At 30.5% G+C, this 13,885-nt stretch overlaps 1 long non-coding RNA gene across 1 annotated transcript; it reads right to left on the bottom strand.

The window, feature by feature from the left end:
- Positions 1–12,251: 12,251 nt before the first annotated feature.
- Positions 12,252–12,835, bottom strand: LOC143388530 (uncharacterized). Its single transcript, XR_013154835.1, has 4 exons — positions 12,780–12,835; positions 12,601–12,645; positions 12,427–12,480; positions 12,252–12,297 (listed from the first exon to the last, which is right to left on the bottom strand). It is a non-coding gene; the product is annotated as an uncharacterized LOC143388530 (long non-coding RNA).
- Between the last annotated feature and the right edge of the window lie 1,050 nt (positions 12,836–13,885).

Below are 13,885 nucleotides of genomic sequence, written 5' to 3'. Positions count from 1 at the left end.
TGAAATCCCTAAAGAAACAAAGTATTATCTGTAAAAACTATGCAAAGGACAAAGCATAAATTAAAATTTGACAATTGAATAACTATTAAAAGAAAGTCAACTATTGGCTAAAAATACCTCAAGTGCTTAAATCTGAGTTAACATATTCCAGTTCTTTTAAAAATCCAAAATTTGCTATCTTCATTGCTTCACATTGTAATGCAATAATTATTTTCAATATACTAAAATATAAGGCAGTATGATTAAGCTGGAGCACAAATGTATTCTTAGCCATGTTCTACCAGGTCAAACAACATATAGAATGTTAACATAGCAATGTTTATGGATGAAATAAATGATGATTTAGACATTCTTTAAAACAGTCCCCTGATTCTCTATGCATAGATAAATCTATAGTCAGTGATCTACATATATTTCTTTTTAATGCATTCCAAAAATCTCATAAAATATAAAAGGATACAAAAATACATGTTTTACATATACAAGAGAATACTTTGCATGATGAGTAATCATTTCATCTTTTTACAAATGTTCTTTCTAAAAACCCAAAAGAATATTGTTATAAATACACCTTGCAAATAATGCAATCATTAAAATAGAATCTGGTTGATGTGAACAGAATGCCTTTATTAAATCAAGCTTTGGGGAATTTATTTTGGTACCTACATTTCTCTAGACTCGTGGATTATTTATTCCGTATAATTGCATTATGATAGACAAAGTGCTTTCTCATGTGAGTAAGGTTACATTTAACAGTTAAGAGAACACATAGAAAAAACTAGGAGGAAAACATTTCAAAGAATAAAATTAAATAAAGTGAACAGTGTTTACAAAAGTTTTGTTCACTGTAACATGTAATAAAACTGGAAATAATAAAATTAGCAAGAAAAGAAGCTAGTAGTCCACATTTGTAGCACAACCTTCCAGGTAATTATGATTGAATTATTTGTAATAGCAAAATTCTATAATTAAAAGAAATCTAAACTTATAATTATTATAATTTATATCAGAAGGGAAACATAAAACTCTATAATTCTTTTTTTAATATTTACTTTTTGGTTGTAGTTGGACATAATACCTTTATTTTATTTATTTACTTTTATGTGGTGCTGAGGATCTCACATGTGGGAGGCAAGCGCTCTACCACTGAGCCACAACCCCAGTCTCATAAAACTCTATAATTCTTAAGACTATCAGGGTTCCACTTGAGCTATCATTCTAAATAGCCAAACCCACTAATCCTGCATGAAATTATCACAGAATTTATTTAGAATTTTATAGTCAAAATAGCAGTTTGCTTAATTTTAACTTTTTAGCAACTGGGAAGTTTGGAAATCTGTCATCATATTTTCAGATTATATACACACACACATATAAACACACATATACATGTGCACAATATATGTGGGTATGAATATGTACACTTCTCCTGGATTTTGTCAACAACCTCCATGACTACATTTCTTACCTCTATGATGATTCATTCTTCCACCTGCTCCAAACTATTTCTAAAACACTCATCTATGTTAAACCCTGACACTTTCTCAATAAGGGCCTATTGGTCATTCCAATTGTATGTGGTTCTGTCTCCAACATTTCCAACATGGTGCTCACTGGAAGTACCTTCTCTGAGTTGTGGTTTTCTTTATTTCTTTTGTTTCTTTATTAATGAAGTATCTTCTGTTTACACACTTTCCTGCAGCTATCAAACTCAGTCATTTAAACCTAGAGTGTCACCTAAGAGACTCTCAACATTGAGCTTCTCTCATGTCCCAGTAGACTTGTGTTATTCAACTCTTTCTTTGATGATTGCAGTTTTTCAAATCAGGTTCACTCATTTATCTACTTTTAGCCAGAATCACTATCTCACATAAGCAAATCTAATCAACTCATTGCTAATCATATGTCAAGTAATATTGATGACAAAGTTCAGCACAATCTTAACCTTGTTGCTACTCCAGTCACATCTTTTGCTTTGAAAATGTGTCCTAGGTTCTACCCACACTAATCCTCTCACCTGTATCTGAATCATACATTTGTATGACCTGTTCCCTTTGTTTGGATCACCCTTCCCCTTCAAGTTTGACTTGAAGGAGCAAATGCTTTTCTGAACTTAAAAAATATTAAAATCTTTTTCCTTAGTGAATGTGAGAGCAAAAAGTGTATTTAACAATTGATTAAAATTAATTGATTAAAAATCAATATTTCATTGAGGAAAGTCTATGAAAAATTTACATTCCACATTTGCACTCATGCATCCTAAGGGGAAAGAGAAAAGCTTGGCTGCTAGCCCAATTGTGGAAGTGATGGATTTTGGAGGAGCTGGAAGAGAGCACTGCCCATATGTCTGCTTATTCAAGACATTTATTGCATTTGCAAGTATCTGATAAATTTACACCAGAGATTGTACAGAAAAACTACACACAGGAGAATTCTTACAGACCAGAATGGGGTTTTCTTGTCTGATATTTTTATGTAAGAAAACTAAACTTACTTTTTAATTTTAGAATAAATGACGCCCTTTTAAAGTCCTTAAAAACAGAAATTAATTTGATATATTCATGGGTAGCTTGGAATATCTAAGACCCAACCAAAATGTAATTCCTATTCTAATAATCTCTAAGGGACTTTATTAATTTTGGCATCAATCCTGGATTTAGCAGTGTCACTGAGACAGATTTGGGATATTTCACTATAATAGGAGCTGTTTCTGATTTTTCCTGGAGACTTGAAAAAGTTTGAAAATGTAAGGCATCAAAATGAATCTTGAATTTATGAATGTGGAAGAAGCTAAAAAATAATGAAATAATTTCCTCTTTGAAATAAGATAACACATATATACAAAGCCTATCCAGTCTAGATTCTGATCTTATGCAAAGAAATCTTTTGAATTCTAGGCAGCAAAATAAAGTGAGAAAGAACAGTTCCTGGCCATAGGGTGATTCACTCTTCTATGAAAAGAGGTTGTGAAATCAGAAATATAATTTCCCAAAAATAATCCTGGCCTTTGTCTACGAGAAACTACTAGAGAGAAGGATTCTTCCTAGAGGCATTAGTTAATATGCTCTTTTCTTCTTTGTTTAAATTCAGATGTTATATATGACATAGTTATTTCAGAGAAAAGCAGAAGCTCTTGACTAAATTGAAGACAAAGTGATTTTAAAATGGTAATGCTCTAGGTATTCCTTCCTCAAAAGCAATTTCAAAAATATTCCTGTTATTCCCAAGAAATAATGTGATGGTTAAAATGACTGGATGCAAGATTTAAGTGGGAATGTTGTGTGGGAATTTGAGTGTAAATTTCACTGTGGATTCTTATTTAGAGAATCTATATTTTCCTCATCATGGAGATATCATTCCCAAGAGGAAACTCAAACAATTTTATTTTTTGGTCCCACTATAAATCATTTTGATTTAGCTTTGGAAAGTCCAGACTTTGAAATTTCTAGCCTGGATAAAATTAGGAAGCTGTTAAACTAAGAATTGTCACTTGGAGAGTGAGACAGGAATTGGGTTGCTGCTGACAGACTGTTTCTCCCATGGCAGAAAATTAATAATATTTTAAGATTTGTTAACACATATGGCTATGCAATTCCAAATATGTCTTCATGTTGGCAGAAAGCCTTGAAGTGATTTTTTAACCATGCAGTCAAAGATAGTCTATGTTGTGGTTTTCTCAAGAAATCTGGATAAAATTAACCAATATTAAGAAACAAGAATATGTTCCAAGGATATATGCCAAACCTTGAGGATTTCTGACTAGAATAACAAACCATTGGTACATTCAGATATGTAGTTTCATAACAGTGATAAAATAAATCACTAACCCATGAGAATTCTTAAGCCATCGAGGAGTTAACAATTTCTCCTGTGCCCAATCATCATCGTATATAAGATGGATTATTCAGTTAATTTGTTTAACGTTATATTTCTCCATTTCTAAATAATACAAAATTACTTTTTTCAATCTACATTTCCCTACTCAACAAGAGAGGAAGCATTTGAAATAGTTCCATACCACTTATACCCTTATGGTTGTAACATCAGCAGAATTCACTCTCTAGTTCTGGAAAGAAGAACTTTGTGTTATGTGCATGACTTACAGTAATGTGTGACGATATCATGAAAGCATCCAAAGAATAATGGGTTCTTGTCCATCAACTCATTATTAAAGTACCATTATTAACAATAAGATCGATTAAATAAATTAACATAACAGTTTTTTCAAGGATATTTGTTTAGGTACAAACATTGGTCTATTTATGTATTTATTCATGTTTAAATAAAAGGTCTAATGGAATTCATTCCTACATTGTTCTCAAGCTTGTCATTTAAATGTTAAAATAAGTAGCTTCTGTGAACTAATGAGGTACTAAAGATTGAAAATTCCACTCAGAATAAGTTACTTACAGTCTCCCCACGTTGCCCAGGGTGTCCTGGCAGCCCATCCTTCACAGGTGGACCCTGAAATCACAAGTTTTAAATACCCATGAAGTAAATATTTCTTTAATTATAGACTAGAAGAATAATGTTAGACAATTTACTAATATTTCACTGGACATTATATTTTGATGTTCTAATTGATTTTATACTTGGTGATGTTCAGTTTTATATATGGCATGTATCTCTTTAACATAAGTCTATAGCTATAACTGAGACTAAAGAAAAAAATGTAGAATTCTATTCTATACCTTTTACAATTAAGTGAATTTATCTCATTGCATCTTTTTAAAACAATGTTTACATAGATCTGCATTTTATTTTTTTTCTTCCACATGATTAAAATAAAAAAATTTATTTTTATAAAACTATTCTTCAATTTGTGTGTGTGTGTGTGTGTGTGTGTGTGTGTGTGTGTGTGTGTGTGATGTGTTTGTAAGCCAATTCCCTGTGCATTGAAACATGGATAATAGAGAAAGATAGTGTCCTCTAGTGGTGATCCAAACTTCAAACTGACAAGAATGAAAAAGGAATGAAATTTACAAAAACAAAGGCACTTTATATCTAAAATCGCTTCAAGTAAAGGAAACAATGTACTATGCTCAATTCTGGAAATTATCAGGGCCACTTTTTCCCATTCAGTTTTCTTAAAAACCCTCTTGGAAGCAAAATTCTTATGAAGTACTGGAGAGCAACTCTGCCATGGTATTGCTTTCTCTAATGGGTGCAATCTTTGTCATGTCTGAAGAAATAGATGAAGCAATTAACTAAGTACTTAAAGCAAACAACTCTCCAAGGAACAAAACTGGAGCTCCAAGGGCCCAAACATTCTTAGATGTCACTTCAACATTTTTTCATTAAAACATATTACATATGTTTCCATTTCTCACTAGGTCATGAGTAATATAAGATGATGTTTTGCCCTCGGTTTAGAAGTGAAACACAAAAATGGGTAGTTCATTCTAAAAGATTTCATCCAGGTTCATGTTTTCAAAACAACAAATAAAAACAATTTTTCTACTTTGTCTCTATTTTGATACAGATGGAATTAATATGATATCAGTTTCAGATAATTATAAAAAATTTACAAAAAGCAGTGGAAGACAGCTAAAGAATAATAAAATTGAGTGTGGTCTTTCCCTATCAAACTAAAACACTTCTTAAATGCTGAGCTTTGCAATCAGTATAAAACATACACACGTTTCTAACAAATCTGTAAATATTAAAGTTAAATATCTCACTATATTTGCTGATAGAGATGAAATGTTCATTAAAAAATTATAATCCTTTAAAACAGTGATTTTAGTTCTTAATGATGATATCCTGGAATGAAAGCAACATGATTTTTAGTGGTGTTTCTAGACAGTCTAAGGCAACAGAGTTAATGGTCTATAGGATCAGTATCATCAACACTTTTCTTGATTTAAGTATGTACTTCTAATATTAGGCAATTAATCCTAAATAACTCTAATGGCTTTCCACTACTACCCAATAAAATAAAGCCAAATAATTGCTAAATAGTTTATTTATAAATGATAATTTTATCCATCCAAATAGGCTGCCTTTTTGATTTAGTTAATGAAGGATGGAGGAAACAAGTTCATCTAATGGGAGGTGTGTATATACAGGAAGTCAAACTGTGAAAAAACCCTTCCAAATAGTTTTTAAACTATCCAGTGAGAAAACACCCTCATGAACACTAGATTTGATATTTTTCCTACAAATATAAATGTTCCTCATAATAATGATGCTATAAATTTTAATCATTTAAACTTTTTCTTGAATGAGATAACTGTATACTCTCCAAATATGGCAAAAATGACATAAAAGTAAAAGAACCAAAAGAGAACATTCCAAACACTCAGTCTTTGTGTGAGTGTGTGTGTGTGTGTGTGTGTGTGTGTGTGTGTGTAATTAGTCTGTAGGAGGAGACTGGTTCTATCCCTCACCTCAATTTTTTCTTTCTTTTTCTATCCCCTGCTTTGGTACTGAGGATTAAACCCAGAGGTGCTTAACCTTTGAGCACAACCCTAGCTGCTAAGTTGCTGAGGCTGGTTTTGAACTTACTCCTGCCTCAGCCTCCCAAACCACTGGGATCAATTTCTTCTTTCTATGTCAAAGAGATGAAGGTATTTCTTTTCCAAATTTCATAAAACTTTATACCAGAAACATGTTAAGCATTTTTAGTTCATACTTTAATATTTCACTGGATAGTAAACAGTACACAAAGCACTTTATTCAGCAGGGACAGCAATGCTTCTTAATAGTGCCATGTCTCTCCAACTAGACTGTGGGCTTCTAAAGTCTAGGCATCTATTATAATTCTAATACCTCTTAGAGATAAAATGAGTGCATGATCAATGGCTCCAAACTTAACTAAAAGGCATGTGAAAGAACAAACTGAAAAAGTCTGAGAAAAAATGAGTCCAATGGCTCTCTTTGATAAGATTATCATATTGCATGGGGAAACAACTTGCAACAATGTAAACAAATATGTAAATGTATAAGTATGATGTATAAATATATCTAACATAGGAAATACAATAATGTTAAGGCTATATGTCTCAAGTGGATTTTTCTTTTAGCTAAATGATCCATGTACATGGCTTCAGAATACTTTTGGACTTACCTTTGAAAATGTGTATATACAGTCACTTTACAAACCACATTTTCACTTTTCTGTGAAACTGCACATATGATATTGCATTTGGAACACAACTCAGTGAGCAAGACATTATGTGCAGGAAATATCAATATATTAATAGTAACTGTGTGTGAATCCACTTTAATCCTATAATATAGATAATAACCTGATATGTTTGTGGTCATAAAGCAGAACTGTTAAGTGTTAAAATGATACTCTTAAGCAGTGTCTAAAATTATTGCAAAAAGTAAGTGATTACCTAAATGGTTAACCTTTAATTCAAGAAGGTTTTTCAAAATAAATGATTCACCAATTTTATTTGTATACACACTAAAGTTTGGAAGATATTTTCTAGTCTAGGCTAGAACAATGATTCACAAACTGTTGTGAAACAGAACTATCTGTATGGCTAATTAAAATATGGCTATCAGGTGAAACTTTGTATTTCTACTAATATCCCAAGGGCAGCTGCTGCTACTGGGCCCAAACAAGCATTTTGAGAACCATTGCACTAGACAGATGGGTGAGGTAATTCTAGTGTATATAAAGAAACTAAATTAAGGAAGGAAGGAAGGAAGAGAAAGAGAGAAAAGGAGGACAAAAGATAAAGAAAGAGAAAACCACTGAACAGGACTATGTTCCCATTAATATTTAAATATAAAAATAAAGCATTTCAATTAACTTTGGGAAAATATTTAATGATGACATTCAAAACAATATTATAATAAACAAATTTTATAAGAAGAATATAAGTCAATAAATGTTATGATTACATTTTCTAAAAAATGCATTCTAGAGCGAAAAATAATAAACACATATAAATCTCAATGTGATATAAGTGTGTCAGAATGTTGGAAGAAGTTTAGGAAGTGATAATTGAAGATGGATGCAAAATTCCATTTGCAAGATGTAATTTGCTAGTGGAAGATAACAGGGAAATGACAACAGACCAAATATTTAATAATTAAAAATATTTATTGTACAATATTTAAATAATAAATATTGTAGAAAAGTAATTGACAAAATAATATTCACATTATTTAAAACAATGCAAAATAAGAGGTATTTAAATTACATTAAAATTCTTTGAATTCATAAATGGAAAACATTCTTTTACATTTTATTTTCAATTTTGCTTTTATAAGGATTTAATTACATCTACATCTCATAATTTAAACTGCAACTCTCAAAAAATGTGAAAATATTATAAAATAAAGAAAGAAAAGGAAATTATGACACTTACAGGAGGGCCTTTTGGTCCAGGAAATCCAACTGGACCCTGAAGTCCTTGAGGACCCTAAAGTAAAGAGTATAGAAAGCTTAATGATATGCCTGGAAAGAGAAACCTCCATGCCTCATGGCTTATTTATTCAGATAAAATACAGAACAACATACAACTTCTTCACAGTAGTGACAAAACTATGGTACTATGATATGGTAAATAGTACTAATAGAAAAGCAAAATAGTTTTTTACTACTTAAAATTGTACATCATAGGAGCACTGTACATATTTAGAGTTCATATAAAAAAACTAATAGAACAATAGTAGCAATAAGTTCCACAGATTTTTTTTTTTACTTTGAATGTTGGCTATAAACATTCATAAAAGGAAAATTTCAATTCAATGCCATACTTCTCCAAAGGAAAAATATGTTTAAAAGTGACTCCATAAATTTTCTGGCTCTAGTGAGTCACAAATAAAAGGGAAAATAAGGGACTGAGGCTGTGGCTCAGTGGTAGAGTGCTTGTCTAGCATGTATGAGGCACTGGGTTCGATTCTCAGCACCACATATAAATAAATGAATAAAATAAAGGTCCATGCATCCAAAAAATATTTTAAAAAGGGCAAAAAAGTATCTCAAAATAATCATAAAAGATATCTTTAATATTTGTAGATAAAATGTATTTATTTTTGAGGATGTTACTATCTCATTTTACTCATGTATAAACTTCTTTGGTAGAAAGATAAAAAGAACTTTATTGTATAAGTATTCTCATTAACAGTCAGTCTAAATATGCTTTTATAATATTATTCTAGGCTCGATGTTTAATTAACAATATTATTCAACTTTCTTATTTACATATCTTTAAAATGCATGAAGTAGACTCTATTATGATGATTGTGTTGGTGGCAAAAAAAAAATTGGTAAAATTTAATTCTGTGTATGCCAGAATGTAATAATTGTATTCATAAAAAGAAGATACGCAAAATTAAAGATAATATAAATAAAATTTAATAAGTAATAAAGATTTAATAAGATTTATCTACATTCTAAAAGTTTATTGGTGTTGAACTTTAATAGAATTTATTCTTTTAAAGTATCAGTTTAGACTTCTCAGGAGAAATTTCATTACTACTCTTAAGGCAATGCTAGTTCTGCAATAAGCATAAGCTTTTACTATTACCAGCATCTCATCCTGAAATGAAAAGGATTCATCAAATTTATATAGTTAAAAAATATACAACATGAAATTAATAAAATACTGAGAAAATATTTGTAATTTATAAGTTTTTGTACTATCTTTAAACTATGAAAATACGATTCTTAAATATACATCATAAAAAAACTTAGCATTTTAAATAAAAAATTTTAAATAGTATTTTAAGGCTTTACAGTATTCTCTATTCCCCTAACTTCTTCAGACATATTTGCTTTTTAAAATTTTAATACTTTTAAAATAAAATTTGATTTTAAATTTAAGAAACATTTTAAAAATCACTATTTCAATGAAAAGTTTAAAAAATTGAGCTTGTTTTATAAAGTTCCACAAAAAATTGTTCACATATTTTCCTTATATTAGTCAAATATAGTAGTATCCCCTTTTCTGATTTTACTTTCCACAGTGTAAGTTACTGGTGATAAATTATGATCTGAAAATATGAAAGAGAAAATACTAGAAATAAACAATTCAGTGGTTTAAAATTATGTATTATTTTACACATAGTAAAATTTCATCTCCTTTGGTTCAGTCCACCTGGAACATAAAGAATCCCTTATTCAGGGCATTTACATTGTAAATACTACACACCCATTAGTCATTTTGTAGCCATTTGAATTATCAATCAACTGTCATAGTATTGCAATGGCTGTGTTCAATTAAATCTTATTATACTAAATAAGGTCCTCAAAGCACAAGAATAAGGATGATGGTAATTTTATTACAGTATGTCATAATCTATTTTATTATTATTGTTAATAGCTTATTCTGCTTAATTGATAAACTTTATCATACATATGTAGAAAGTATAGGGGGGAAAACATGGTTTATATAGGGTTTGGCACTATCTGCTGTTTCAAATACCTTAGAGTCCTGAAGGTAACCATGGCAGGTACAGGTAAAGAGGTACTACTATAGTTTCTGGGTAAGGTAAAAAATGTTTAAAGAATCAGTGTAAAGATTGTGTTTGTACCCAAGTATGAAGACTGTATAATATATCTAGTGTCTAGTTAAATTTTATTATTAGACAAATAATGAATAGTTTTTCATATCCCCTAAATATTACAAGGAGCATGCATATGCCAAAATTACTCACTTTTTAAGTAGAATTCAAATGTAATTAGGTATGTTGGTTCTGTTATATTTTGTTTTGTTTTGCTAAATCTGGTAACCTCAGACCCAATTAAATCTATTTAACTATTTTTTTAATATTTATTTTTTTAGTTGTAGTTGGACACAACACCTTTGTTTTATTTATTTATTTTTATGTGGTGCTGAAGATGGAGCACTCTATTGCTGAGCCACACCCCCAGCCTGAAAATGCATCTTTCTAGATTCATATTTAAAAAAGACAAAATTACCCTTTGCTTTGATTCTCAAAATGTATTTTTCCCACTCTCAGAGTGTTTTTACAATTACAAGTATTCATACTGTTGGATCTAACCACTATGTCCAAATTAAAATGTGAAAACATAGAAAGCATATTTATAAGCTGGGGACCTGTCTCATTTGCACGTATGAGGACCTGGGTTTGATCCCCAGCACCATGAAAAGCAAATAAAAAGCAAACAAAAAAGAAAACTAAAAGCATATTTACTTATAAAGAAACATGTTGATTGTTCAATTCTGGAATGCATAAATAAAGCACTAAAAGAGAATATAGTCTGTTCTTTAAAAACAAAGATCAGTGTGCTACAATTTGTTAAACTATTCTAATTTGTTTTGTGATTTGGTCAGTTTAATTAATCTAATGTGCTGAATAACTGTAATCATCAAATACATCAAATATGTCCATTATTAACTCAAAAGGTGCAGGAGGAATGGACTTGATTTGGGAATAATTCATCAAGAATGAGAAATGTTAGGAAAGTTTAATTTAATTAAATATGAGCCAAAATCAGAAAGTAACTAATTAAATATTTATTCTTACATCATATGTACTCACATTTTGGTCATATATAAAAACTAAGTTTTACTCACTATTTCTTTTTTGAAGTAACAAAACTACTCTTTCTCAGTTTTCCTTTTATAAAACACCTATCATAAGTTTCAAATAATAATCAATAAAAAATACTAACATGACTATATAATATCAAAAGCTATTACAGATACTAAGAAATAATTCTAATATCTTTGACTGTAATACAGAGGATAGCATTAAAAAAAAATCTGGACTCATGCAAAACAGCATTTTGCCAAAAAAGTCAAACAAAGGGCATGCTTGCTCATCTGTATTTTGCTTTATTTTATATCAATTGAAAATCAATTTACTAAATAGTTTTTCTATTTACTGGAATAGATGTTTTGTCTTGAGTTAAATTTATATTGATTGTGGCTTAATGGCCACTGGTAGCTTGCATTCTACCAGCATAATTTTGCTGCCAGCTCCACAGACAAATTGACTATTAATATGGAAAACAAGACAAGTGGATGAAAGGGCATAGGTGTTTTAAGCACATTTTAAGTAAAAAATTTACATTGGCTTGAGTTTAAGAGTAATATCTTAGGCCAATTACATTATTTCTCTCATTTCTTTAATAAAATTAGTTGCATATAACTCATAAAGCTTTCATATTGGCAGGGCGAAGTAAATTAAAGAATATGATTTTTTTTTAACTCAAAACAAAATTTTTGTGGATGAATGGATACAGATACTTTTTTCCAGAAGGGTAAACACTTGCAGAAGTACTCATTTTCATCTTATTTTAGGTGACTGAATCATACGTACTCTTTCACCTGGAGGACCAGGAGGGCCATCACCTCCCGAAGTGCCCTAGAAGCAAAAAAAAAAAAAAAAAAGAGACAGAAGAGAAAAGAAAAAATCAGTTTTAATTCCTTGTTATGGCAGCCTCCAGAAAAGGAATTTGCAACAAAGATCATTTGAAACAAGTGCCAACAATACCTTTGGGCCCGGTTTCCCAGTGGGACCTCTTGCACCTCTGGAACCTCGAGGACCCTGCATATGAGAGCAAAACATGAAACTGATCTAATTCCAAGCAAATCCAAAGGCACAGAAACATTATATTGAAAAATTGAATCACAAATGAAAATTACTGTTTTAAATGAAAGCACTCACCGTTGGACCACGCTGACCCCTCGGGCCTGGTTTGCCAGCAACTCCCTGCCAAAGACAGTTCAAACCGTTTCCATGTGCTGTATACCACAGTAAATTATGAAGTCTGGCGTTGAAATATGGTTTCTCATGCAAGGACACTGACATTAGCTAGTTCAGGATAAAACAATTAAATATCATACCCGTGCACCTTTCTCCCCATTGGCACCTGGAAACCCAGGAAATCCAGTGGAACCCTAAAATAATAAAAAATAATAAACAGTGAATATGATAACTTAAACTAGCAGGTCAAAAGATGTGATTATTTTGGAAAACAGAAATTCTGACACAGCTGGTAATACTTAAATAAAAATATAATTAAAATCATATATAAGTTTAAAGGGACCACACGAGCTCCACTTATGTATTTGAAATTGAACTTACAATGACATCTGAAATCCTGGAAGCATTGAAAGCATGAATTAATAAAACATGTTTTAGTATTTAACTTCAAAAGTCAAATAATTAATAAAAAATTATAACTCCTATTATAAAAAAGCAGTCCAATTTTGTGTAAAATGTATTTTTAACTTAATAGTCTACATTCTTGCTTTGACTCTAAAGAAAAATCCTATTTTCATAAGCATGACTAGTCAAACATTAAAACAGAGGCTTTATGAAGATGTTTTTCCTCAATTAACATTATTGTATCCGTATGTATATCATTTCAGCTGAATATCTGTGTACTTTTAGAACTTTATAAGTCATATAGGCTGGCCACCTTTCCTCCATGAAGATGTTTTTCCTGAATTAACATTATTGTATCCATATGTATATCATTTCAGCTGAATATCTGTGTACTTTTAGAACTTTATAAGTCATACAGGCTGGCCACCTTTCCTCCATGTTTTCTACTTGACCCTTGAATGTGACTACCAAACAAAGCAAGGTACTGAACAATTAAATACTATGTTTAATATTCCAAAGATAAAATTCAAGGTTTCTGTCTGCCATGCACCAGTTAAGTAAGTTGCATACATTACTTATCCTGTTTGAGTATGATTTTTTTTTTTTTTTTTTTTTGCAAAATGAGGCCAGTGACACATATTTTACAGGTATTTTGAAAGTGAAGGGAGATTGGAATAAAGGAATGCTGAGTAACAATAATAATTAATGATAACAACATATAATACAATGATCATTTTAAATGCAATAAATACACTGAAACATTATTTCATTTAGGCCACACATGACCACATTTTACAGATAAAATATAATATAATCTCCAATATTAAAATTCCTCCTTTTG

The sequence above is a fragment of the Callospermophilus lateralis genome, unplaced genomic scaffold, assembly GCF_048772815.1.
Source record: "Callospermophilus lateralis isolate mCalLat2 unplaced genomic scaffold, mCalLat2.hap1 Scaffold_107, whole genome shotgun sequence".
Lineage (NCBI taxonomy): Eukaryota > Metazoa > Chordata > Mammalia > Rodentia > Sciuridae > Callospermophilus > Callospermophilus lateralis.
Note: the sequence above shows the minus strand (reverse complement) of the source record. Positions and strands in the feature narration are given on the sequence as shown.